The 25,608-nt window shown below is 45.3% G+C and overlaps 1 protein-coding gene and 1 long non-coding RNA gene across 3 annotated transcripts in view; both read right to left on the reverse strand.

The window, feature by feature from the left end:
- The window catches only part of KCNIP1 (potassium voltage-gated channel interacting protein 1), a 381,852-nt gene that overhangs the window by 315,604 nt on the left and 40,640 nt on the right, over window positions 1–25,608 (reverse strand). The window lies entirely within an intron of this gene.
- The window catches only part of LOC111547211, a 33,157-nt gene that overhangs the window by 3,165 nt on the left and 4,384 nt on the right, over window positions 1–25,608 (reverse strand). The window lies entirely within an intron of this gene.

Consider the following 25,608-nt stretch of genomic DNA (forward strand, 5'->3'; position numbering starts at 1 on the left):
AAATGAGATCACATATATTAAGCACTTGGTACACTGTAAGTGCACAATGTTATGTCTAAAATGATCATACGACTCAGAGATAGAAGATGGTGACTTTTTCTTCTATAATGCCACATAATTTCTGACTCCAAGCTCCATTTCTGGTTGAAGCAGGAAACTCAACCTAGTCATTTTCAGGTAAATGTGGTTATTTTAGAATTATATTCAAATCCAGAGTTCTATCTTCTTCCTTCTTCCGTGGGTAGAGTCTACACTGGGGGAGTGGTGGCTTATGCAGGTCACAGCATTGGACAGGGAGGGAATACTTGGTGTTTACTTGACTTCCCTTGGCTTCCTTCCTCCACCTCTCTGATTACTTCCTCCTCTGCCGATGGCATCAGGGTCCTGCCGTGGTCCACAGCTCCTCCTCTGCTGCGGAACCTCCAAACCTCTCTGGGGTCTTGGCCTCTGCAGCCTCCTAAGGACTGACCATGTTTTTCCATTTCAGAGGTCAGCACTGGACACTAACTCTGCCTGTCCCCTCTGTCTCAGCTCTCTTCTTCCATTCACCTGGACAACGACGTTTACACTTTAGGAAGATCTGTTAATTCAGTAACCATGTAGACTTTGCACCTGTTCTGTCCCTTGGTTTTTTGCTAAGGTTATGGGATAGAGAGACAAATAAGAAAGGTTACTGCCCTCCAGGAAAATATAGTCTTAACCAGGACACTCACTCAAATGGCACGTGAAAAATGATAGCTTCCAGAAAAGAAATGTAAATAGAGGGCTATATGACTGGGAAGGATGAACTGGTTACTTGTGGGCAAGAAAGCCAGGGTCGAGGAACTTGTGTGGATAGCTGCTGCGGAGTGGTCTTGAGGGACACCTGGAAATGTGGAGGGACGGTGATCCAGCAGAGGACTCAGTGTGAGCAAAGGCTTGGAGGTGGGACGGCCTTTCTGTAGATACAATGGTTCAGTTTGATTGAAGGGAAGGTTGTTAGTGGTGAGGAATGAGACAGGCTGAAAAGTACTTTTAAAGCTCTGAATGGAAGGTTGCAGAGTTTGGTTTTGATCCCATGGGCACAGTTTTGAGTAGGGGACTGGATGGGATCCGAATTGTATTTTGAGAACCTTTACCCAGAAGTCACACATAACAGACTGAGGGGGAAGCAGGGAGCCAGTGGGACCCAGTCAGGAGGACTTGAGGAGGAAGGGGCTGGAGAAATGATGGGAAGGAGTTATTTGTTTTGCTTTTTGAGACAGAGTCTTACTTGGTAGCCCAGGCTGGAGTGTAATGGTGCAGTCTCAGCTCTGCAACCTCCACCTCCTGAGTTCAAGCAGTACTCCTGCCTCAGCATCCCCAGCAGCTGGGATTACAGGTGCACACGACTCTGCCCAGCTACATTTTGTATTGTTAGTAGAGATGGGGTTTCTCCATGTTGGTCAGGTTGGTCTTGAACTCCTGACCTCAAGTGATCCACCCACCTCGGCCTCCCCAAATGCTGGGATTACAGGCATGAGCCACCACGCCTGACTGGGAAGGGGTTATTTGAAAGAGACATTACTGAGGTTGATTTCAGAAGCTTTGGGCACTGATGAGATGTACAAAATTAAAGGAGGGGCAGAGAAAGGTGATTTTCAGGTTTGGAGTGGGTGGAAAGTCGAATAGTGGTGCTCACGGAAGACAGAATTTAGCTTTGGTAGCACAAAGTCAGACTCCTGTGGTGGGCATCAGGAGGCTTATAAGCTGCCTGGTTGTCCAAACGAAGATGTCCAGTGGGCAAGACTGGGTATGAGGAGAGAAGGGCAAGGTGGACAGGCGAATTGGAGAGTCATTTTATTTTAGGAAATTAGGACTTAGGAAAAGAAGAGACAGCAAATCAGGTAAGTGTATTAATCAGATCCTCAACAGGAAGCAGATGCTACCCTACGTTCAGGTGATTTGAGGAGGGTTCATTCACAAAAGGACTCATGATCAAGTTGTCAGTGGAGTGTAGAGAAAACACCAGGGGGCGTTTAGAACCAGGGCCAGGGCAGCAGAGCTTTTACTATCTCTATACCCGCAAAAAAAAAAAAAAAAAAACAGGGAGTGGGGAGTTTACCAGAACCCAGAACCCAGATGACAAGAGGGTTTTGCAGAGTCAGATGCTCTGGGAAAGGCAGTGACTTCTGCCAAGGTGGCCTCACGCAGAAAGGACCAGGTGAATATAGACCCCATCTCCCATTGGCAGAGAGTGGAGCATTTGGGACAAATGGAAGGTTCCAGCAAAGCAGCCATAGCCTCTACTCTCAGGGAGGAAGAGGCTCACTAATTCCCCAGGAGAGAAAGATTTCTGGCTGCTTATTCTTTTATTCAATAACTTTTATTGAGTTTCTTTCTTATTATAAATGTAGTACATGTTCATTGTAGAGAAATTAGACACTATAGACAAGTGAAAATAAGAAATTAAAAGTCAATAGAAATCCCAGTCCTCAGATAAAATGACTACTTACAAAAATGTGATTATTCTGTTTTTTTTCTGTTAAAATAACAGGACTTTTCTGTTAAAATACATAATTTAGATATCTTTTTATGTTGGTACATACAAACAGATGTCATTTTGAACAGCTACTTTTATATGGAGGCATCACAGTTTATTTAAATAAGCCCTCTTAGTGGAGATTCTCATTGAGTTCCACATACTAAATAATACTGCATCCTTCTAGCTAAATACTTTACCTCCTTAGGCTTAGTTCCTAGTGGTGGAATTGCTGGGTCAAAAGATATACTCAATTAAAAAGATATGGCACCATATTCTAGCATTAATTTTAAAAAGAGGATATTATTTAAGGGTTAATGGGTGGATATCTTTGTTAAACCTATCTTAGAGATTTTAGTGAATCTGGGAAAATTACTAGACTTCACTGCCTTAGTTTCCCCATCTGTAAAATGGGGATGATAAAAGTATGCACCTTACAGGGTTGTTGTTAGGATTAACTCATTTTCTGTTTGCCCCAAGAAATGAGTGCTGGCAGTGAGCTGCACCTTTTTTTTTTTTTTCTAGACAGGAAATGGTTAAAACGAGTTATGGTAAGTATTTTAAAAATTAGCTGTTACTATTGCCAAATGTCTTCTTACACCGGAGATACTGAGTGGCTTGATCTCCATTTTAAATGCAGAAATGTAGCTTTTTCGTTAAAGACCTTCAACACCAGCTCTGTCATAGCATTGAGGCAGAAGGGAAGTCCCCTGTGACAAGGCTGAGTTAGCAAACCCCTGACCTCCAGCATGGTTTGATCAGAAATGACGAGTCTCTTCAATGATCATTCCTCCTCATCACTTCTTTAAGCTGACTTCCAGGAGGAGGCGGAAGTGGAGGATCCAGGCCTTCCCTGCCTGGGCCTGGAGTTTGTGGTTCCGGATTGAGGGCCTGCCCATGAGGGCTAGAGGGGTGGCTGAGGGCTGAGCTGCCCTAGTAGTGTTGCTTCCTTGATGGGACGACTCTCTCCCACCCTGAGATATGACTTGGGGCCACATCAGCTCTGGCTTCAGCCTCAGGAGTTCAGACCAGATTTAGGAATCCTCCCCAGCCTTCCCAGAGTGAGGCTGGGCGACAAGGAGAGAGGAGAGTGAGAGTGGGCCAGGGGTGGACCTTGGGACATCTGGGAGGTTTCCAGAGGGCTTTTTGTCACTCCTGGAACTGAGTTTGCACTCCTCACTGTGGCCTCCTGACTAGCTCTTCTGGCTCTTGGAGCACCCTTCTTCAATCCCGCTCCCCTCTCCTTTCCAGCAGCCTTCCACAAGGCAAGCCTGTTCCTGCCTGAGAGCTGTGCAGTGGCTGTGCCCTCTGTCTGGAGTGCTCTTCCTCAGCACTTCCCAGGGCTGGCAATTTCATGGCATGGAGACGTCACCTCCACAGGGAGGCTCCGCTAGTCACCTGGTCCTCACCTTCATCCACTGGAGAACCTATTGAGTGCCAGGCACTTCTGGGCCCCAGGGATAGAGAGAGAATCAAGATACAAAAAACTCTTTGTGGAGCTCACAGCCCAGTGGAGAGGAGCAGACAACAAATGAGAGAGACACCAGGGAATGGTCAGGGAGCTCCTTCGAGATACGAGCCTGGAGGATCGATAGGATGGCGGGCCCGAAACTGGTCTGGACCATGAAGTCAGAAGGCTTGTTGTGCACTTGATGTTCCTTCTGAAACTGTTCAGAAAGAAGGAACCAGTCATGTTCCCCGGGGAGGCTAAGCAGTGGTTCTCACCTGGGCAGTGTGTTTTGAGATGTTTTTGGTTGTCATGGCTGGGGGTGGGGGGTGCCTCTGGTATCCAGTGGGTAGAGGCCAGGGATCATGCTAAATGTCACAGCACACAGGACAGTCCCCCACAGCAAAGAATTATCCCGTCCAAAATGTTAGTAGTGCCGTTGTAGAAAGTCCTGGGCTGTAGGATTAGGGATCCAAGGATAGGAACACACTGAGGGAAACGTGAGGGAGAGGCAGACGGCGAACACAAACACAAAAGCAGGAAGAAATCAGCAGGCAAGCCTCTCCCTGGTTTCCTCCATCAGCGCCATCTCCTCACTGAGAAACAATGAGACAACATCCTCGTGGGTTATCCCGATTGATTATCATGGTGTCTACTCACAGAAAAAGAGAGAAGAATATATATATGACAGGAGATAAAATACTACATTTAAACTTAGCTGAGGTAACAGCATTTATGAATCATGAAAAGTTATGCAGAAACTGAGTTCATCATTAAAAATTCATTCAACAAATATTTGCTGAGTACCTACTATGTGCTGGGCATTGGAAGCCTTCCCAACACCTAGAAGAATCTCCTCCCCATCTCTACAGCTCCCCTTTCGCATCACACATAGAAACAAGAAGCCACAGAGTGGGAAAAGCCCAGGTAGATTCAGCACATTTATTTTACTCCAAAGAATACTCATTGAATTTTTAGTTGAAAAGCTGAAGTAGATTTTGATAGAGAAAGGATAGCAAGTAATGATTTCCTTCTTTCAAACACACACATATTTTGTAAGTTCCTGAAACTGGGATCCATTCAATAATCAACATCTAGCGTTACTAGAATGATAAAAGAAAAACTTCAGCAGAATTAAATTTGAAAGAGTTTGATTGAGCAATGAATGATTTTGAATTGGGCAGCCTCCTGAGCCAGAGTAGACTCAGAGACTCCATTGCAGCCATGTGGTGGGAAAAGATTTATGGACAGAAAAAGGAAACTGATGCATAGAAAACAGAAGTGAGGTACAGAAACAGCTGGGTTGGTTATAGCTCAGCATTTGCCTTATTTGAATATGGTTCTAACAGTTGGCCACATTTGATTGGCCAAAACTCCTTGATTGGCACAAGTGTAGGCTACAGTCTGTTTACATCTCTACTTGTTATAGTTCATAGTTCACAATGTGCGGAGAAACCTTTAGGCTGACCTTAAAATATGTAAGGAGGCAGCTTTAGGTTAAACTTGATTTAACAATAGACTTTTTCCTAAAAAGCTTCATCAGGTTGATTGCGTGTCTCACAGCAGAGAGTATCTTAGATACAAGGGAAAATATTAGATATGACATACAGACCATAGTTTCTTCTCCCTTGCCTGAGGCAGACATTGCTAACTGATTGCAGCACTCTTGATTGGATTTATAGAATTCTGGAGCCAGTCTCAGAGTTCTTCCCAAGGCAGGGCTCCTGACACTCAATGCCCATTAATCTTAGTTGCTGTGAGGATGAGACATATCTGCCTTCTACATTGACTGTCACCTTAGGTCGCTTCTTTCCCATCTTCAACTTGTGCTGCCTTTTTTTTTTTTTAACTTCCACTCAGGAATGGTAGCAGATACAGTTGGACAAGACTATGGGAACATGCAGGATTCATAAATGGTTGTGGTTTGTTGATTTCCCCATGTAAGAGAGAGGTGAGTGGGTTCTGAGTCAGTCAATGACTCCTTCTCACTGTGACGAGGGGAGGCTGGGCTGATGGAGGAGACTAGTCTGTGCTGAGAGGGAGACCCTGCCCTCATTCCATGTGGCAGACCAGGAAGCCAAGGACGCAGTCAGGGACCATTTTTACATATTTATGTATAAAAGTCATGTCCAATGTGTGATGCTTTTCAACTTCCAAAAATCTCTCACCATGCTCAATTCCTCGTCCTTCACAACAGTCTGTGACACAGTTACTAGTACCATCCCCATCTTACAGATGAAGAAACTGAAGCTCAGTTTCAGAAGTGCTTGAGAAGTGCACTCAAGGCCACACCCAGGAGAGAGAGATGGCTAGATATTTGGGATTTGAGTCCATCTCTTCTGACTCAAGACCTAGAGTTCTTTCTAGTACCACACAGCTGCAGCATTTGCACTGTGACACTTTAATTTTGCATAGCTATGTTTAGAAAGGTGTCATTATGACAAAAAATGAGCCCATTGAGTGCCAAGGCCAGGCGTGATGAGTTTGAAAGTGTCCACTGCAGCTGTGCCTCCTGGCCCCAGCCAGAGGGCCCTGAGAGACCCGGGCCAGGCTCCATCTACCAAGACCCCACAGTCCTCTGTGATGCAGGTTGGCACGGGAGCCAAGGACTTGCCCTGGTCTGCTCTCTGGTGCTCAAGCTAATGTCCTGTGTAGGCCACACACTCGCGGATTTACCCACCATCATTCCTTCCTTCCTCCCTTCTTTCATTCACTCATTCAACAGATCTTCACTGAGCACTTACTATGCCAAGCGCTGCTTTAGCACTGAGGATACAGCCTGTGTGCAAAACAGACAACAATCGCCACCGCCGTTTCCATTCCAGAGGGATAGAAGATACACAAATAAAATGAAGAGTATGTCAGATAGTCACGGGGCTGGGTGCCTGGGGCAGCAGATGTGTGCTGTAAACAAGGGGCTGGGGGTATGGAAGAACATTTGAATAGGGTGATCAGGGAAGGTCTTGCTAAGAAGGGGGCTTTTCGGCAAAGAAAAGGATTGAGCCATGCTACCGGACAGGGAAAAGCATTTCAGGCAGAGGGAACACCTGGTGCAGAGGCCCTGAGGTGAGAGCCAGCAGAGAAAAAGCAAGCTCCCTCACTCTGCACTGCACCCCTGGAGGAAGCTGCATTCTAGTTTTCTCCATCCAAGACAGCACTGCAAGGACCTCCAGGAGGCATTTTGCTGGTTTTGTTTCTTCACATTTGTTCCGCGATCTAGGGGCAAATGTCCAGAAGTCAAATTTCTGGATGAAAGGGTTTGCACATTTTCAACAGCAGGAGTCACTTCCTGAAACCCTCTCCTATAGCATTTTTCCTCTTTCCCCCTTGGAGGGCCAGACCGATCTCCCCAAATCGTTTACCTCTTGCTACTTGAATGTCCAGAGGCCTCAATGGCTGCCTCCTGCCTGCAGGAAAAAAGCTAACATGTTGGACTCACATTCAAGGCTTCCTCCTTCTGTCCCCCAAGACTTCTCCCATCTTTTCTCCTGCTTTTCCGCTATAGACTCTACTTGCTTCTCCCACAGATGTGCCTGCAGGACCTGAAAAAAGGAAAGTCAAGAAAGCTCATCTACCTGGTGGGGCCACAAGTCAACTAAACTGTATTGGTGGGCTGGTTAGAGGCTCAGTGGTCACACATCCCTGCAACCCCCAGTCCCTTTGTTATGCCTCATCTCTCAACCATTTGTCCTTCCTTTTCATTGGGTCCAACGTTTATTCATTCAGCCAGCATGTACCATCACCTGCTATGGGCAGGCCCTCTGCTAAGCATGGGGAAACTTGCACTGCCAAACACTAGGCCCCAGCCCTAAAGTGCACCCTTTCTGGAATATTCCATAACCCCTCCAACCTCTCCCTCTCCATCTACCCTGGGAGCCTTCCTTGACCAACCCAGAGCCCAGACTGCCCCCTCCTCTGACCTCCATGGCACCTACTCTCTGACTTTTATTTGATGCTTGGCACTGGTTTATTGACACTGTTACTTATTATCTTCTAAATAAATCTGTGTTTCAAGTAGACTGAAGCTAGGAGAGGGCAGAGAATACATCTTATATTAAGTGTCTGCAACCCTCTCTGCACCTAGAAGATTGTCTGGCACCTCGGAGTTGCTTATTAAATATAGATTTGTTGGGGATATAATCATGTCTCAATTCTGCTCAAAAAAGAAAAAAAAAAAAAGTTGATAAAATCCAAATTCCTTAGTGTAGCATTTAAGGCCTTTCTTTTAGGATTCCACTAGACCTCACCACCTCCAAGAAGCCTTCCAGGTTGACATAGAGCCACTGCCATACACATGTGCACACATGTGCATATGTAATCTCTCTCTCTCTGTCCCCTGCCTGTCCTCTGCCAGAATATTTGTCTGCACAGTGGATGAGAATTTGGTCTTTGAAGGTACGAACCCCTGGGTTTGAACCATGACTCTGCCACATATTGGCTGTGTGGCAGTCCCCTCACATCTTTGAGCCTCAGCTTCTTCACCAGTAAAACGGGCATCATAATGACATTTGACCCCTAGCGGGGATAGAGGAGGTACCGTGAGGTAAAAGTGAGCAAGTGCTCCCAAGGAGCTCTAGCACCCTGTTGGGTCCATGCAAGGCTGTAATCAATTAGCATCGCTTGGGTGCAATCGTCTTGGCCACACGATATGTCTGGGTGCTCCTTGAGGGCAACATAGAGCTGGCTCTGTTTCCCGCTAAACCTCCAGTATCTGGGAGGGTGTGCAACAGGGAAGGTGCTAAAATCACATTCACTGGGTGGGGACCATCTATATTCACTTTGATAGAAAATCTGACAAATACAATCATCTCTCATCCCAGAATAGCCCTGAAGCCCACTGGGGGGGGCATGGCTAACAGTAAGAAGGCAGGACTCTGGAGTTGCATCTGCCTCTGTGTGGGGCCCTGTTCCACCGTCCTCCCAGGCATCTTTGTGCACCTGCACTGAGCCAACCTCAAAATTCTTCTGACAGATTCACTGAGATTCATTCAGACACCACTAATTTCTTCCTATTTATCCTGATCCAAATAATTTATAAATTTTCCCATTATAATTTAATTTTCTCCCTTCCTCTCAAACCAGAGCACATTGCCCACAGAGACATGGGCCATTGTTTGTATTTATAGCTTCCTTATTAATCCTGCCCTGACCTCCGGCACAGAGCTCAGCCTGGGGAAGCAACTTCAGTTCCCTTTCCACAGGGCCTATTTAAAATGCCTTTCTTTTAATTGGTCCAAAACAGAAGATGAGTTTAAAAAGAAAAAAAAAAAACCAGCTTTCCTATTCCATTTCAGGGTGCAAGAAGAACACGCAGTGCACCTGCACTGTGTCTGTGATCCCCTGTGTGGGAGACCCAGGTGCACCCATGCTGTCTGTGATCCCCTGCATGGGGGATCCAGGAGGCCCTGCCCAGGGAAGGCTGACGAGACGGGATGGCTGGCAGGGGTTCACGGCGCTCTGATGGCTTTGCCCAGGATTCCTGATAGTTACACTGGATCTAAAAACAAAATCATATAAAACTAGAAAACACTACGGATTCAAATTTGGCCTTTAGCAAAACAGGCACTTAAAAATGCCAGTCAAATGCTAACAGCTAACCTCTTAGATACCTACTACTTGTTTTTGAGTATTTACTAGGCTTTTGGCACTGATCTAAGTTCTTTCTAGGTATTAACCTCTTGGATCCTCATGACAACCCAGATGAGAAATGCATTGTGTTACCCTTTTGACAGGAAAAGGCATTGAGGCACACTGAGGGTACGCAACTCAACCACATTCCTGAGCTCTAAGCAGCACATAGGGCCAGGCCTCGCCCATGTGAATACTTTGTAGAACTGGCATAAGACACCCTGCTGTCGGTGGAGTTCCAGGGACCATGACTTAGTAGAGGGGCACAGGCTGGGGCCCCCTTGTCATCTTGGCCTGCAGCTATGGAACAGGGCATAACCCACCCAACCCTACATGGTGATCCTGGTGGCAGGAGTAGGTTGGAACCGAGACTGCCTCAAGAGCCTGTGCGTGTCACTACTGCACAACCCTGCCTCTGGGAACTTACTCACGGGGTACTGTTTGTCCCAAGTTACAAGAGCAAAGCCACGGGACGGAGAAGTGACTTGACCTTGTTGACTTGCTAAGAGCAGCTAGACAGGTGAGTTCACACACGCATTGCACACATTGCGACCCCACGTCTAATCCCTGAGGGCAACTTTTTGAGGTCTCAAGACCCTGAAGGCAGGTGGTCCTGGGGGAGTGTCCTGATGGATTTTTGTAAACTAAGAACCCACTCCCAGCCAAGGAAGACAGTGGTGACACAGCCAAGTTTGAGATTTCAACTTCAGGAGATGGCATGAAGGCAGAGGAATGGCACAGTCTTGAGCATCAGCCAGACCAGTGTTCACATCCCCAATCTGCCTCTTAGGTCTGTGTGATGTGAGCTTGGGTGCATCAGTAATCAGGCTGAGTCTGGAGAGGAACAGCCACTGATTGTTGAGTCCCTAGAATAGAGCCTCTCCCCCTACTGCCCCTCCCACCTCTACAGCCTCGAGGGCGGCTCACCGGCAAACCGCACCTGCTTGCCCACTTTGCAGTGCCTGGGCAGTGTGTGCTATTGATGACACCCTTAGAGCCCAGGTGTTCCAGGACTGAAATATTTCCAGAGCAGCCTGACTTTCCCTCCAGCACCTTCCTTCTTCCTTCAAATACTCACGCAAAAAGACCCACCTCCTGACTGAGCCTTTGCTCTGCTGCTCTTTTTCTGTGCCTTCTTTTTTCTTTTCAACTAAGGTATTTGTTGTTGTTGTTTTTTGACAAGGGCTGCAGTGACAGCAGAGAAAGCATTCTTCAAGAAGCCAGGGGGCGTTTAAAATACAATTTTTCCTTTACGCCAATAAGAAATACCAAATACCCCAAACCAAACAAGCACCTTCACCCCACCCAAACTATGCCAATTACTTTCTCTCATCGCCCGAGAAGGACAGGAATGCATTTGGAATTTGACCATTTCCTCTCTGTCTGAGACATGGAAAGCGGCTAGGGACAAGTGTGCTTCTGCGAGCTGTTTTCCACCTTCCTAGTTTGGGGTGCAGGATGAGTCTGCTCACGCTCTCGGAAATCACAGACACCTGGTTCCTATTAAATTACATGACAATGAGCTCATTCAGTCAGCCTGTGGTGAGAGCAGATTACAGACCAGGATCTGGCTGAGCCCTGGAGATTCCCTGGGGATTAACAGCTTGCATTCAAGCAACTGGTCTCCCTCCAATGGCCCTGCTCTATCTGAGACTGTCACGAGCCAAGAACTCTTCCATAAACAGTTCTCTGCCAGTCAATAATTTGAATCTCCTTCTATCATCTAGTAACCATCTTTTATCTAACAATTCCCTCCTCCAATTAATGCCATCCACCATTGACCACTGGGGGATTTCAAGATAACATTAACAGGCAAATGACAACAGCTAGCATTTGAGTTTTATCTCATGAGCGACTGTAAATGACTCACTCATATTACCTCCCTTAATCTGTTCTAGAAGCTAAAAACTATTATCCTGCCCATGTTACAGGTGGGAAAATTGAGGCTGAGAGAGATGAAGCTATTTGTCTTAAGTCACACAGCAGAGTAAACTGTGCTTCACCAAAGCCCATGCTTTTTGAGGGATACCCCTAAACCTAAGATGCCACCATAGTTGAAGGTCATTGTCACTACCCTACTGAAGATGAGGTGGTGTTTTGATCAAATAGTACAATTTACACCCATAAATCCTCTATGACAGGTTTGGAACCTGAGCAGGAATGTGGCACATTTTCAGATTGGGCACTTGTTCTATCAATGATGTCCAAGTTTGCCCTGCCCTCAGGAAGCGTGTTGGGTAGATGGGAAGTCAAGACTAGCAAATGTAAAATGATGACAGAAGCAACACAAGGCAGATCCTAAAATGTGTTCTGAAATGTATAAATACTGTAGGGCAATGCTTTTCAAAGTGCATTCTATAGAAATACAGTTCCCTGTAGTGTTAATATGTCTTTAAAAATATTCAACAGTCACAAATATAATGATAGTCCTTGTGTTCAAGGATTGGGATTGTTGGTAAAATTTTAAACCTCCCTATCTTTACATAGCATTAGAAAAGACTTTTTTGTTTCGTTATACTTCTGGATAGAAGAAAATAAAAGTATCAGCCAAGGCAGATAGTACTCTTACCTTTCTAAATTCCTGCCCGTCTTTAGATCTATAAATGTTTCTCCCATTCCCAGCAGCTGCACCCACCTTCATTGTGGGAAAGCACCTGCAATCCTTGTCTTTCTTGTTACACAACACGATGGGGCACAGACCCAGCCCTGGGGTCTTTAACCATGGTACGTGCAGCTTCCCCCACTAGCAGCAGCACGCCATCACTCTTAACTGGTCCATGGTTAGCTGGTCCATGGTGTGGACAGGCAAGGGTTGCTGCCCACCACGTGCACCACAGACCCCTAGGCTGCTTCCCAGTGTCATTTCCTCGAAATCACCCCCAAGGCGCCACACTCCTCTGAGGACTCCATCAGCTGAGGATTTCATAGGCTGAGTATCTTGCAAGCAAGAGAATAGTATGGACTTCTTGGTCTTGAAAAGCTGCTGAATGGTGCTGGGTTGAGTCTGAGTAAGCTGATGGCCCCACATCACTTGGGGTTTTTATTTGCAGTCTCCAGCTTTGGGATCTTCTGTTGATGCTCATGGCACAGATTTGGGCCCATGGCCTTGCCTCCTGCCTGGCCTCCTGCCTGGCCTCCTGCCTGGCCTTGGACATCATGAATGCGGAAGGCCTGGGGTTCTCCAAGCTCCAGGCAGGAAGCAGATCCCTCTCTGTGCAAAGATCCTCCAGGCCTTGGAATGAGGAAGGAACCTAAGAAGGAGAGGGCATGAAATTTCTGGGGCCGACACAGGAAGAAGAGAGGGATGCCGATGTCGGAGGAGAAAGAAACCGCTTCCCTAGATATGAGGGCCAGCTTACTGGCCCCTGCTGAAGGTCTTCCAGGTCATGCTGCCTTGAACAGGCCACTCACCTCTTGTGCCTGAACCACTTTTTAAATGCAATAGGTGTAATTATTGCTACCTGCCATTTCTTGTCAAAATCCTTACAATAACCCTGTATGGGTTATGATGTCCATTTTAGAAATGGGAAAACCAAGGCACAGAGTGGTTAAGTAACTTGGCCACATTTACACGACCAGTAATGGGTAGGTGATTTGAAGCTGAGTGTGTTGAACTCCAGAGCCCTTGCCCTCAAATGCTATACACACAGGCTCTCCAACTTACTCCTCCTTTATTTGCTCAAGGGACCAGTCCTCTTTTAACTTCTAGACCCACAGATCTGTGATTTTCCATAAACATACCCCCAATCTCTCTTCCACCAACTCATTGCTCATGGTGATCCCAATTTCCCTTATATTAGAGCCAAATATTTTTAGAAAATCTTCAATGAAGCTTGTTATGCAAGAGGAAAACATAGTAACCACAAATGCAATTATTTATCAGTTAGCTGGTGTTTTAGACAAACAAGGAACTGAGGAAGTAAAAGAGGAGACATAAGTTTTGAGGAAGTGGAAGAAGTATCTGATTGAAAGGTCAAGCCCAGGGGAAGCGGGGAGGGAAGAGGTATTCTAGCCCCTAGTCTCTATCTGGATGTGGTACAAATCTTGGTATTGCCAACCACATGAGGTTTCCATGAGAATCACATGGAAACATGATTGAGCAGGGGCTGGTAACACAGCTGTGGAAGGGGACTGCGAGAGCAAGCCTGGGATGGGAGCTCATCTGTGATACCACCTGCTCCCCAGCTCAGGGTGCAGGTGTTACCATCACTGGTCCAGGAGACTTCTCATCCGGTCTGGCATGGACAAGAAGATCGCAGGGGCCTGAACCAATCGTTATGTACCACAGAACTGACTGTCAGAGAACAATGACCACAGACACTAATACTTTTGCCCAAGGAAGGGTCTGCCCAGTTGTGCCTCATTCCAGCTCCCTGGCATGAGGCACCAGGAAAGCAAAATGAATCAAGGGAAGCCAGGAGGCCCTGCAAGGATACTCGAGTCCAGGCTGCTGCTGAAAATCCCTCTTCTCAGCTGGGTGCAGTGGATCAGGCCGATAATCCCAGCACTTTGGGAGGCCAAGGTGAGCGGATCACCTGAGGTCAAGAATTCGAGACCAGCCTGGCTAACCTGGCAAAACCTTGTCTCTACTAAAAAAATTAAAATATACTAATAATTAGCTGGGCATGGTGGTGGGTGCCTGTAGTCCCAGTTACTTGGGAGGCTGAGGCAGGAGAATCGCTTGAGCCCTGGAGGTGGAGGTTACAGTAAGCCGAGATTGCACCACTGCACTTCAGCCTGGGCAACAGAGCAAGACTTCGAAAGAAAGAAAGAAAGAAAGAAAGAAAGAAAGAAAGAAAGAAAGAAAGAAAGAAAGAAAGAAAGAAAGAAAGAAAGAAAGAAAGAAAGAAAGAAAGAAAGAGAAAGAGAAAGAAAGAAAGAAAGAAAGAAAGAAAGGAAGGAAGGAAGGAAGGAAGGAAGGAAGGAAGGAAGAAGAAAATCCCTTTTCTCTCTGTGGCTGGAGGTAATTTGGCCATAAAGTATTATTAAATCCATATTTATTTTCATTTATCAGAATATAAAAAACCATTTATGCTTTATTGATTCCACTTCTGGGAGTCTATCCCAAGGAAACAATCAAAATTACAGAAATACCTGTCTATTCCGTGCAGCTTTATTTATGTGCGGGAGAACTGGAAGTCATCTTTATGTTTAATAATTGGGAGATGTCTAAGTAAACTGTAGTCTATCTCCTATCTAAATAATATCATGAATCCTTTGTATTAATAAGGAAAAAATTATAATACAATAATAAATTTAAAAATGGAAAGGTAAAAATCTTCACACAGTCCTGATAGATTGCAAAAATGGCCACAATATTTTGTAGTTCCTCCATCAAGAAATAATCTTTCTTTACCCTTGAGTCTGGGCTAGCCTCATGATCTGCTTGGACCAATCAAATGCCTGTAAGTGATTCCCAGACTCCCTTGCTGGTGGGCAGACCACATGACTCGTCTTCACCAATGGGATGTGAGGATCAGTAATGTATGTCACTTTCAGGCCAATGTGTCTGTGTATCAGATGTTCAATGATTCACACGGTATTTCTGCCTCTCCTGCTCCCAGTCCACCTGCTGGTTAACTCCAGGGGGACCTCAAGGCCACAGGATGGTGCAACCACAGATGGAAGGAGCCTGGTTCTCCCAGCAACACCTAGAGGAGAGCCTCCCAAGCAGGAACATCCATTTGGACTTCCCACGAGTGAGAAATGCACTGTTACTGTATAACGCCATTAAAACCTTGGGGTGGTTGCAGCAGTGAGTCCATCGTGGCTAATTCACCTCCCTCTCAGAGCTGTTACATAGATTGAATAAGATGAGTATAGTGGCTTGAATGGTGCCCCCACAAAAGATATGTCCATGTCCAAATTTCTGATACCTTGAATATGATCTTATTAGGAGAAAAAGAGTCTTTGTAGACATTATTAAATAAAGAATCTTGAGATCATCTTGGATTACCTGGGTGGGCTCTAAATCCAACAGTAAGTATCTTTATCAGAGACAGGAGAGAAGAAGCCACTGTCAGAGCAGGAGAAAGCCATGTGAAGACAGAGGCAGAGCCTGGAGTGCTTCTCCCCTTAGAGCCTTTGGAGGGAGCATGGGCCTGCTGACAGCTTAATTTTGAACTTCTGGCCTCCAGAGTTGTGAGGGAATACATTTCTGTTGCTTTAAACTACCCACCCAGTTTGTAGTGATTTGGGTCACAGCAACTCTATGAAAGTACTGCGGTGAGGCATGTGCCGGGCCCAGGGCAGGGCCTGGCATGAAGAAAACACTCAGTAAATTATGAAATTATGAAGTGTTTGTTTGTTTTTTTGTTTGTTTCAGACAGAGTCTCACTGTCACTCAAGCTAAAGTGCAGTGGCGAAATCACTGCTTACTGCAGCCTTGACTTCCTGGGATCAGGCCATCCTCCCACCTCAGCCCTTCAGGTAGCTGGGACCAAAGGCATGTGCCACCATGCCTGGCTCATTAAAAAAAATTGTAGAGATGGGATCTCACTATGTTGCCCAGGCTGGTCTAGAACTCCTGGGCTCAAGTGATCTTCTCGTCTTGGCTTCCCAAAGTGCTGGGATTATAGCCACGAGCGACTGTGCCCAGATTTAATAATGATTTTTTAAAAATCAGTCCTTTTATGCCCCTTTACTTCCCTCCTTAGAGACAGAGTCTTCTGGGAGATGGTGCTCCGCTGAGAGAAGGCACAGCTCTCATCTACCTTGTTCACTCCCAGAGAAGATTCTAGTGAAGTTCATAATAATATTCACTCTGAATGTAAATGTAGACCTTGAGCTTCACACGGGCAATCTTATTATTTATGGATGGCAGACTTACATTTTCATTAATGTGTAACAAAAGGGGATTAAAAAGCCTCTCTCTGCAGTGTGTCTTTTTAAATGCCCACAGGAAGTAGATCCTGGGACTGCCAGCCCTATGGGCCGTGGAAGAATCTGCCTCAGGCACAAGGTCCTGGCTTGGAGAAGGTCTCTGGCTCAGGATTAGCAAGGCGTGTCAGGAGGGTTATTCTGAGTCCCACCCCAGGCTGAGGTCCAAGGATGCTGGGGGAGCGCTCTTCAGAGCTGCCTGTGACAGGCTATGATGGAGGGAACAGGGAAGCTTAAGGTTCCAGAGATACATGTCCAATATCACTAGTTACATGTGGCTATTTCCATTTACATTAATTAAAGTTAAAAATGTACTTCTCCACTTACACTGTCCACATTTAAGTGCTCAACAGCCGTAGGTAGCTGGTGGCTACTGAATCGAATGGCTCAAAGTTATAGAACATTTCTGCCATCACAGAAAGTTCTATTTGGACCACACTGCTCAGACAAGAAGGAATGGGGGTTTCGGCTCTAAGGTACTAGCATCGTGACATTGGACAAGAAACGCTGTGTTTCTGCCTCAGTGTCCCCATCTGTAAAATTAGGATAACCGGATAACCACAGTAACCACTTCAAAGGGTCAGGATCAAATGAAATACTACAGTTCAAGTACTCAGCACAGTTCTTGGCATATGTTGGTGATCAGTAACTGAGAGCTCTCACTGGTGGAGAAATATTCTACAAAGAGGAATGATATGGCTAGGCTCTGTGTCCCCGCCCAAATCTCATCTTGAATTGTAATACCCAAGTGTTGAGGGAGGGACCTGGTGGGAGGTGATTGGATCATGGGGGCTGTTTCCCCCATGCTCTTCTTGTGACAGTGAGGGAGTTCTTATGAGATCTGATGGTCTTATAAATGGCAATTTCCCCTGGGATTTTCTCTCTTTTTCCTGCCACCTTGTGAAGAGGTGCCTGCTTCCCCTTCTCCTTCCTCCATGATTGTAAATTTCCTGAGGCCTCCTTAGCCATGCAGAACTGTGAGTCAATTAAACCTCTGGTGCTTATAAATTACCCAGTCTTGGGTAGTATCTTTATAGCAGTGGGAAAACAGACTAATGCAAGGAATAAGGCAAGAATATGGCATAGGAATCAGGAAGCATGGGCTCCCAGCTGGGTTCTGGCACTCACAAGAGGCTGTCGAGACAGGCTTGAGTTCCAATCCCTGGTCTAACAAAACTATGTGGCTGTGGGCAAATCACTGCACCTGTCTGAGCTCACATGGCTCACCAGCTGAACAGAGGTGTGTGTTTTATCTGATCCTATGCTTCCACAAAAAGAGAAGAGGCAAAAGCCTTTAACGGCTAATTTTCTTTGGCTCTGATCCATGCTTTTAGGAACCTGTTGGAAGGAAATAATCAGAGAGGTGAGCAAGGCAACATGAACAGATCATTCCTGGAGAGTAGTCTACGATAGCAAAGTCTGGAAAACAGCTTAAATATCTCTGAATAGGAAAATTGTAAAACATTTTATGGCATATCTATGTGATGGACTATTACAAGGCCATGAAGTGGTATTTTGAAAAACAATATCACATAAATGGGGAAAGTGCTTCTATTTAAAATAAGAACATATTTTAAATGTATAGTATATTCCTAAGTTTGTTTATAGAAAGTATTTGTATCCATCTTCAGAACATAATCCACCAATATTTTGACTGTGGTTTCCTCAGGACATTGAATCTTGATTGGTTTTTATTTTCTCCCTTTTTCACTTTTCTGTACTATCAAATTATCTATGACTTACCTCTATCAGTTTATAAATAGAAAACATTACTCAAGGACAAACTGATCATGTAGGCCTGTTATAGAAACCCCTGTTTACCAGGCCTCTGGTTTAATAAAACGTGAGTAGAGTGACTCCATATTGGAGTGAGCAGCCAGGCATTCACAAAGCATGTGTAAGGTTAATGCTAAAGGTCTGAAAATAGCCAAATTCTAAGCTGACCACCACTTATAATTATGTAATATTTATGGCCATACAGAACATCTCCCACCAAGCCTGTACAATGTCCAGATATCTTAAGAGTACAGCCCATTTTACTTACAGATAACGTCAGTTAGCAGCCTTAGGTTAAAAGATTCACAGTCATTCATAACACCAATAGCCCTTACCTTTGGTGAGCACATCTACACATTCCAAGTTTAATTATAGCTCCTTCTAATTTCTTATAAATAGAGATGCTAGCAAAGGATGGCATGTTCCTCCTCCTGCTGAGGATGCCCTACTCTGTAACAAAGCAGCTTCTAATAAACTTGCTTCTTTAACTGTGCTCTGTGACTCTCCTTGAATTCTTTCCTGCATGAGATCCAAGAACCCACTCGAGGGGGCTGGATCAGGAGCCTCTTTTCCAGCAACTAGCCTAGATGACCTCTAAGGGCCCTTAGAGGACATTCTATGACTTAGCAAAGGAAGTTTACAGAATAACCTGTTTATTTTATTTTATTTATTTATTTATTTTTTGAGACGGAGTCTCGCTCTGCTGCCCAGGCTGGAGTGCGGTGGCCGGATCTCAGCTCACTGCAAGCTCCGCCTCCTGGGTTTACGCCATTCTCCTGCCTCAGCCTCCCGAGTAGCTGGGACTACAGGCTCCCCCACGTCGCCCGGCTAGCTTTTTGTATTTTTTAGGAGAGACGGGGTTTCACCGTGTTAGCCAGGATGGTCTCGATCTTCTGACCTCGTGATCCGCCCGTCTCGGCCTCCCAAAGTGCTGGGATTACAGGCTTGAGGCACCGTGCCCGGCCCAGAATAACCTGTTTATAACCTCAAAACCTCCTGCCCATGCTGAGAGGCTGGGAAGGCATGGGGTGGGGCATTCAGCCCCTGGAGCCGGTCCTGACCTGAACCACTTAGAACAGCTGATGAAGATGGGGCCTCTGAATCTTGCCAGAGAAGAAGGACAGTTAGAATGGTCTAAAACAGGGGCTTCTTATGTATTCCTGATCACAATTTGGGACCAATAAAATATTTCACTTCCAATGAACATATGAAAGACTGTACAATCTTGCTAGTAATTTAAAGAAAGCAAATTAAAAAACAAATGAAAGAGTTTTTACCTAGCCAAAAGACACATATTTCCAAATTTAAGAGTGTTAAGAATTGGTGATGATGTGTGAAATCAACCAGTCTCCTCTGCCAGCTGTGAGTACAAAAATTGGTATCAGTATTCTCGTCAGGCCTCTGAGCCCAAGCCAAGCCATCGCATCCCCTGTGACTTGCATGTATATACACCCAGATAGCCTGAAGTAACTGAAGAATCAAAAAGAAGTAAAAATGCCCTGCCCCTGACTGATAACATTCCACCACAAAAGAAGTGAAAATGGTGGGCCCTTGCCTTAAGTGATGACATTACCTTGTGAAATTCCTTTTCCTGGCTCAAAAAGCTCCCCCACTGAGTACCTTGTGACCCCTACTCCTGCCCACCAGAGAACAACCCCCCTTTGACTGTAATTTTCCTTTACCTACCCAAATCCTATAAAATGGCCCCACCCTTATCTCCCTTCGCTGACTCTCTTTTCGGACTCAGCCCACCTGCACCCAGGTGAAATAAACAGCCATGTTGCTCACACAAAGCCTGTTTGGTGATCTCTTCACACAGACATGTGAAACAATTCTGGTAAAAGGTGTGCAGTATACAACAAAATCTTAAAAATGTAGAAACCTTTTGTCCTAGAATTTTGCCTTGGAGGTCCAGTCTTTATTCTAGGAAAATAACAGGAAGTGTGCAAACATTCATAAACCAAAAGTAAAATTTTAAGGTCCTCCCAATCATCTGAATGGATCACTTCTCTCACCAGGGCATTCCAAAATTAACCTGAAAAACTGATTCAGGTCATGATGGAAAGAGGGGTCCAGACATGTCTCATTATGCCCTGCTCCCTTTTGGATTTCAGGAAAAACTGACCAACATTCAACGTCAACACAAACCTTAAGTCTGATAAGAAACATCTACAATCTATTCTCTCTGAAGCCTGCTTCCTGGAGGCTTCATCTGCATCATAAAACTTTGGTCTCCACTTTCACTCGTGTCCCTGTGAAGAGACCACCAAACAGGTTTTGTGTGACCAATAAAGCTTTTTAATCACCTGGGTGCTCAGGCCAGGCGGGCTGAGTCGGAAAAGAGAGTCAGGGAAGGGAGATAGGGGTGGGGCTGTTTTATAGGATTTGGGTAGGTAGTGGAAAATTACAGTCAAAGGGGATTGTTCTCTGGCGGGCGGAGTGGGGGTCACAAGGTGCTCAGTGGGGGAGCTTTTGAGCCAGGATGAGCCAGGAGAAGGAATTTCACAAGGTAATGTCACCAGTTAAGTCAGGAACAGGCCATTTTCCATTTTCACTTCTTTTCTGATTCTTCAGTTACTTCAGGGCATCTGGATGTATATGTGCAGGTCACAGGGGATATGATGGCTTAGCTTGGGCCCAGAAGCCTGACATGAAAAGACTAAAAGGCAGAAATGAAATCCACAGGCAGACAGCCCGGGTGGCGCCCGGAGCCTGGTTAAAGATCTACCCCTGACCTAACCGGTTATGTTATCTATAGATTCCAGACGTTGTATGGACAAGCGTTGTGAAAGTCCCTGTCCTGTTCCGTTCTGTTCTGATTACCGGTGCTTGCAGCCCCCAGTCACGTACCCGCTGCTTGCTCAATCGAAACCACCCCCCTCCCACCCATGGTTAAGCAAGCAGTTTGTCTAAAAAACAAAAACCCCTAGACGTTTGTGGTTTAAAAAAGGGCGGGAGCCAACCAGAAACTGCCGAATGTTCAAACTTCAAAATGTCAACCAATCCCAATCCTGCAACTGCAAAAATGCTCTAATCTTCTGTAACCTGTTTGTGCCTTACTATAAAAAGTAGGCTTGAGCTGTGCTCGGGACCTCTCTCTTGCCCTCCTGACTACGCCTGTACGGAGAGAGGTCCGGGTTCGAACCTGCAATAAAGTGATCCCGGCCGCTTGGCTTTGACTTTGGTTTCTGGTGGTCGTCTTTGAGGGGGGTCTCGGAACTCAGGGCACAACAGACATCCACAACTTCTTATTATAACCCTAGCATCCCTTTCTATAGATTATAACTCTTTCAACCAATTGCCAATCAGAAAATGTTTAAATCTACCTATAACCCTGGCAGCCCCCTCTTCAAGTTGCCCCACCTTTCTGGACTGAACCAATGTATCTCTTAAATGTATTTGATTGATGTCTCCCAAAAATGTGTAAAGCCAAGCTGTGCCCTGACTGCCTTGGGCACATATTCTCAGGATCTCCTGAGGGCTGCATCATGGGCCATTGATCAGTCATATTTGGCTCAGAATATTTCACAGAGTTTGACTCTTTTCATCAACCTATTTTGTGCAAAGAATATTTAATAAGGCATTGTGTATGGAACCTGAGTTTCCTGAGCTCTCACCAACCTGGGGCTCCAAATTAGCCACATAAAATTTGACTTACAAATATTTTGGTTCAGAGTCCCTACCTACATAGCTTTCAGACCCCTACAAATATTTCTGGGGGATTTGCAAGGAGTCCATGTGTGCTCAAGCCCTCTTGTTTTGCTCTTACCTAGTTTTCCTGTCCCAAAGCCACATACACAGGGAGATGGACCGATATCTATGTGAGCCCCTCCTGACCCCTTCTTACTCTCTAGCTGGCTCTGCCCTGGAAGCTGATCACTGGGACTGCAGCAACAAGCTCTTTGTCTGTCTACCAGTTGGATTCAACCAAAGGAGATCAGGTGTCTGGAGAAGGGTCTGTAAGCCAAAAATAGAATGCTAAGTCCCTTGATTGACTGAATGGACCCCTCTTCTTGGCCAAGGAGATTTCAAAGAAACCTGAAAAACTAGTTCAGGCCATAATGGGGAGGGGATGTTGGACATGCCTTATAATAAAATACCTTCCTCCCTTTGGTATTCAGGCACAACTTACCAGCATTAACATTAACACAGAAGTCTTTAAGACTGACAAACAGACTCTTTTAGTAGTAAATGCCAAATTCCACTATAGCATCACATGACAGATAGCAGCCTCTGAAAGAAACAAGCATTTTACCCCAAACTATATTTATTTGACATATTTCGAAACAGCCCTGCAAAGCTGTCAGTTGTGGGGAAAATCTACATTCTGCAGAGAATTCTCTTCCCTTTCCAAGTCTTTTTCTCATCCCAGAGAGATTTAACTAAGAGTCTAATCAAACCTTCTAAGGTCTGATGAAAGACATTTATCATTTATTCTTTCTGAAGCCTGCTACCTGGAGGTTTCATCTACATAACAATAACTTTGGTTTCCACAACCCCACTTCGTGGGTTTTTTCTGTTGACTTCAACTCTTTAGGCAAAACTTAATTATTTCAACCAATTGCTATTCATGAAATCTTTGAATACACCTTTGAATCTTTGAATCCACCCGGAAATCTTTGAATCCATCACCATTTGAGATGTCCTGCCTTTCTGGGCCGAACCAATGTAAATCTTATGTGTATTCATTGATGTCTGCCTGTAACTTCTACCTCCTTAACATTTATAAAATCAAGCTGTAATTTAACCACCATGGACACATGTTCTCAGAACCTTCTGAAGTTTTGTCACAGGTCATGGTCCTCACATTTGGCTCAGAACAACTCTCTTCAAACAATTTACAGAGTTTGGTTTCTTCATCAACACATCCCAGGAGAGTGAGGACAGCAGTCTGTTCCCCAGCTTCTTCCCTGAGAGTCTCCCCAGGCTGGGGACATCCCCTCTCAAGAAGATTCTCCTGCCCATCCTGGACATAGCTCCCTTCCCTCAGCCCTCAACCAACATTGTGAGCCCCTAGGTTACTACTGGTTTCCTATAACCTGTCCGCACCTTCATTCCTAATACCTGCAAAGGTTTCCCAGTTTAAGTGTATCCTCTAAATTGGTGTGCTGGCAAAGCAGCTCTCCAAAAAGACAAAAGCCCTGATTTGTATTGTTCGTAGATTTCCACAGTGTAACTACTTCCATCACTGTGGTGGATTTTCAGCTCCTGATGGTTGAACATGTGGCTTGCAAAGGCTCTCACAGCGCCATTGTGAGTCAGCTCCAGCGCGCCTGGGGACCCTGATTCATACAGGAGTCTACCTTTGCTGCAGCTGTTTTAAATAATAATGATGGCCATTAACTATCAGGGCCACTGCCCAAGGCCACAGCTAAGCAGAAGTGGAAATACCCTCTTCCTCGGTCCCAAAGTGGCATTGTTCATGTTCTGAGTCCCACAAGCCGCAACAACAGCTTTCTTTCTCTTGCTCTCTCTCACTCACTAAGGCTCAAATCCGGCCTGGGACAGGGTTAGGAAATTGCCAACCTGTCTCCATCTCCCACTTCTATGATGTTGCCATCTCTATCCACCTGTTCTGGTCCCCAAACTTTGTGCTTATAGATACAATTTCCCTTATGCCTGTCCATTCACAAAAAAATGACATCTGGGCATGGGTGTGGTTCAGGGGTAGAGAATAAAACAGGTCTGCTGAGAGCAGAGGCAGACTCTGCCTTCCACTAAACACAAACAAGCAGGCAAGGAAGCAAGCACCCTTCCTAAATATCTGACAACATGGCTTTGATGAAATCTATCCTGAGTTAGCCGTAACATAGAAAACTGTATAGGCTTTCTAGAAAAATGTTTTACGAAATGCTCAGCATCACTAATCATCAGAGAAATGCAAATTAAACCACAATGAGATACCATCTCACACCAGTCAGAAGGCTATTACTAAAAAGTAAAAAAAATAACAGATGCTGGCAAGGCTGCCGAGAAAAGGGAATGCTCTTACGCTGTTGGTGGAAATGTAAATTAATTTAGCCCCTGTGGAAAGCACTTTGGAGATTTCTTAAATAACTGAAAATAGAACCATCATTTGACCCAGCAATCCCACTGCTGGATGCATACACAAAGCAAAATAAAGTATTCTACCACAAAGAGAGCTGCACTTGTACATTTACTGCAGCACTTTGCACAATAGCAAAGGTGTGGGAACAACCCAGGTGCCCACCGACAGTGGGTTAGATAAAGACAGTCTTCTACATATACACCTTGAAATATTACACAGCCATAAAAAAGAATGAACTCATGTCCTTTACAGCAAGATGGATGCAGCCGGAGGCCATTATGCTAAGCAAATTAATGCTGAAACAGAAAACCAAGTATCACATGTTCTCACTTCTAAGTGGGAGCTAATCTCCGGGTAGGCACAGACATAAAGACGGGAATAATAGACACTGAGGACTCCAAAAGGAGGGAGGGAGTGGTACAAAGTCTGAAAATCCTCCTATTGGGTATTTTGTTCACTCTTTGGGTGATGGGATCAATAGAAGCTCAACCGTCGGCATCATGCATTACACCCTCATAACAAACCTGCACATGTACCCCCCGAATCTAAAATTAAAATTCAAGAAAGAAAAAGTTTTATGTACAACTATGAAAGCATAATATATCAATTTTAAAAAACATGTTTCATGGCATGGGAAAATGATTATGATATTCTGTTACATAATATTCTGTTACATAAAAAAGCGAGAGATTTTTTTCCCAAAAACCAAAGCACGATGACAACAAAACCGCAAGATCTCTGTTTATTCCTCCTGACGCTAGAGATGTGACAGTGAATAAGAACGGTTCCAGTCCTTGATTTTAGAGAGCTGACCCTTGGGTTGGGAGACATGTTAATGGAGGATGCACATGAATAAATGTTAAATTACAGGGGGAGGAAGTGTTCTGCGGAAGAGGCATGCAGAGCTCCCAGCATGCGGAACCAGAGCTTCCACCTGGCCCAGGAGGCGCGGAGAGTGGCTAAGGGGTTGGGGGCGAGGGAAGGCCCCCAGGAGGGAGTCCTGTGGAAGAGGAAGAGCTGGCTAGGAGGCAAGGACAAGGGAGTCATGTGCCATGGAAGGAGAAGGCACGTGCGTCCTTTATGTGTGTCGAAAAGGCCACACACCACTCTTACAGCAACTCTCTCTGAGCAGTGAGGCTAACATTGTGCTCATCTTCTCCCTGTGCTTCTGCATCATGCAACTTTCCTACAGAGCAGGGATGATTTACACTAAGGAAAGGGCATTTTTTAAAAAAAAACCAACCTTACCACACAGACAGACAGCAGGGCTGTTAATTTATTTATGCTCCTCTTTGTCTCAAAGAAGATTTTCAAGATGCTTACAATTAT

The sequence above is a fragment of the Piliocolobus tephrosceles genome, chromosome 4 (assembly GCF_002776525.5).
Source record: "Piliocolobus tephrosceles isolate RC106 chromosome 4, ASM277652v3, whole genome shotgun sequence".
NCBI lineage: Eukaryota > Metazoa > Chordata > Mammalia > Primates > Cercopithecidae > Piliocolobus > Piliocolobus tephrosceles.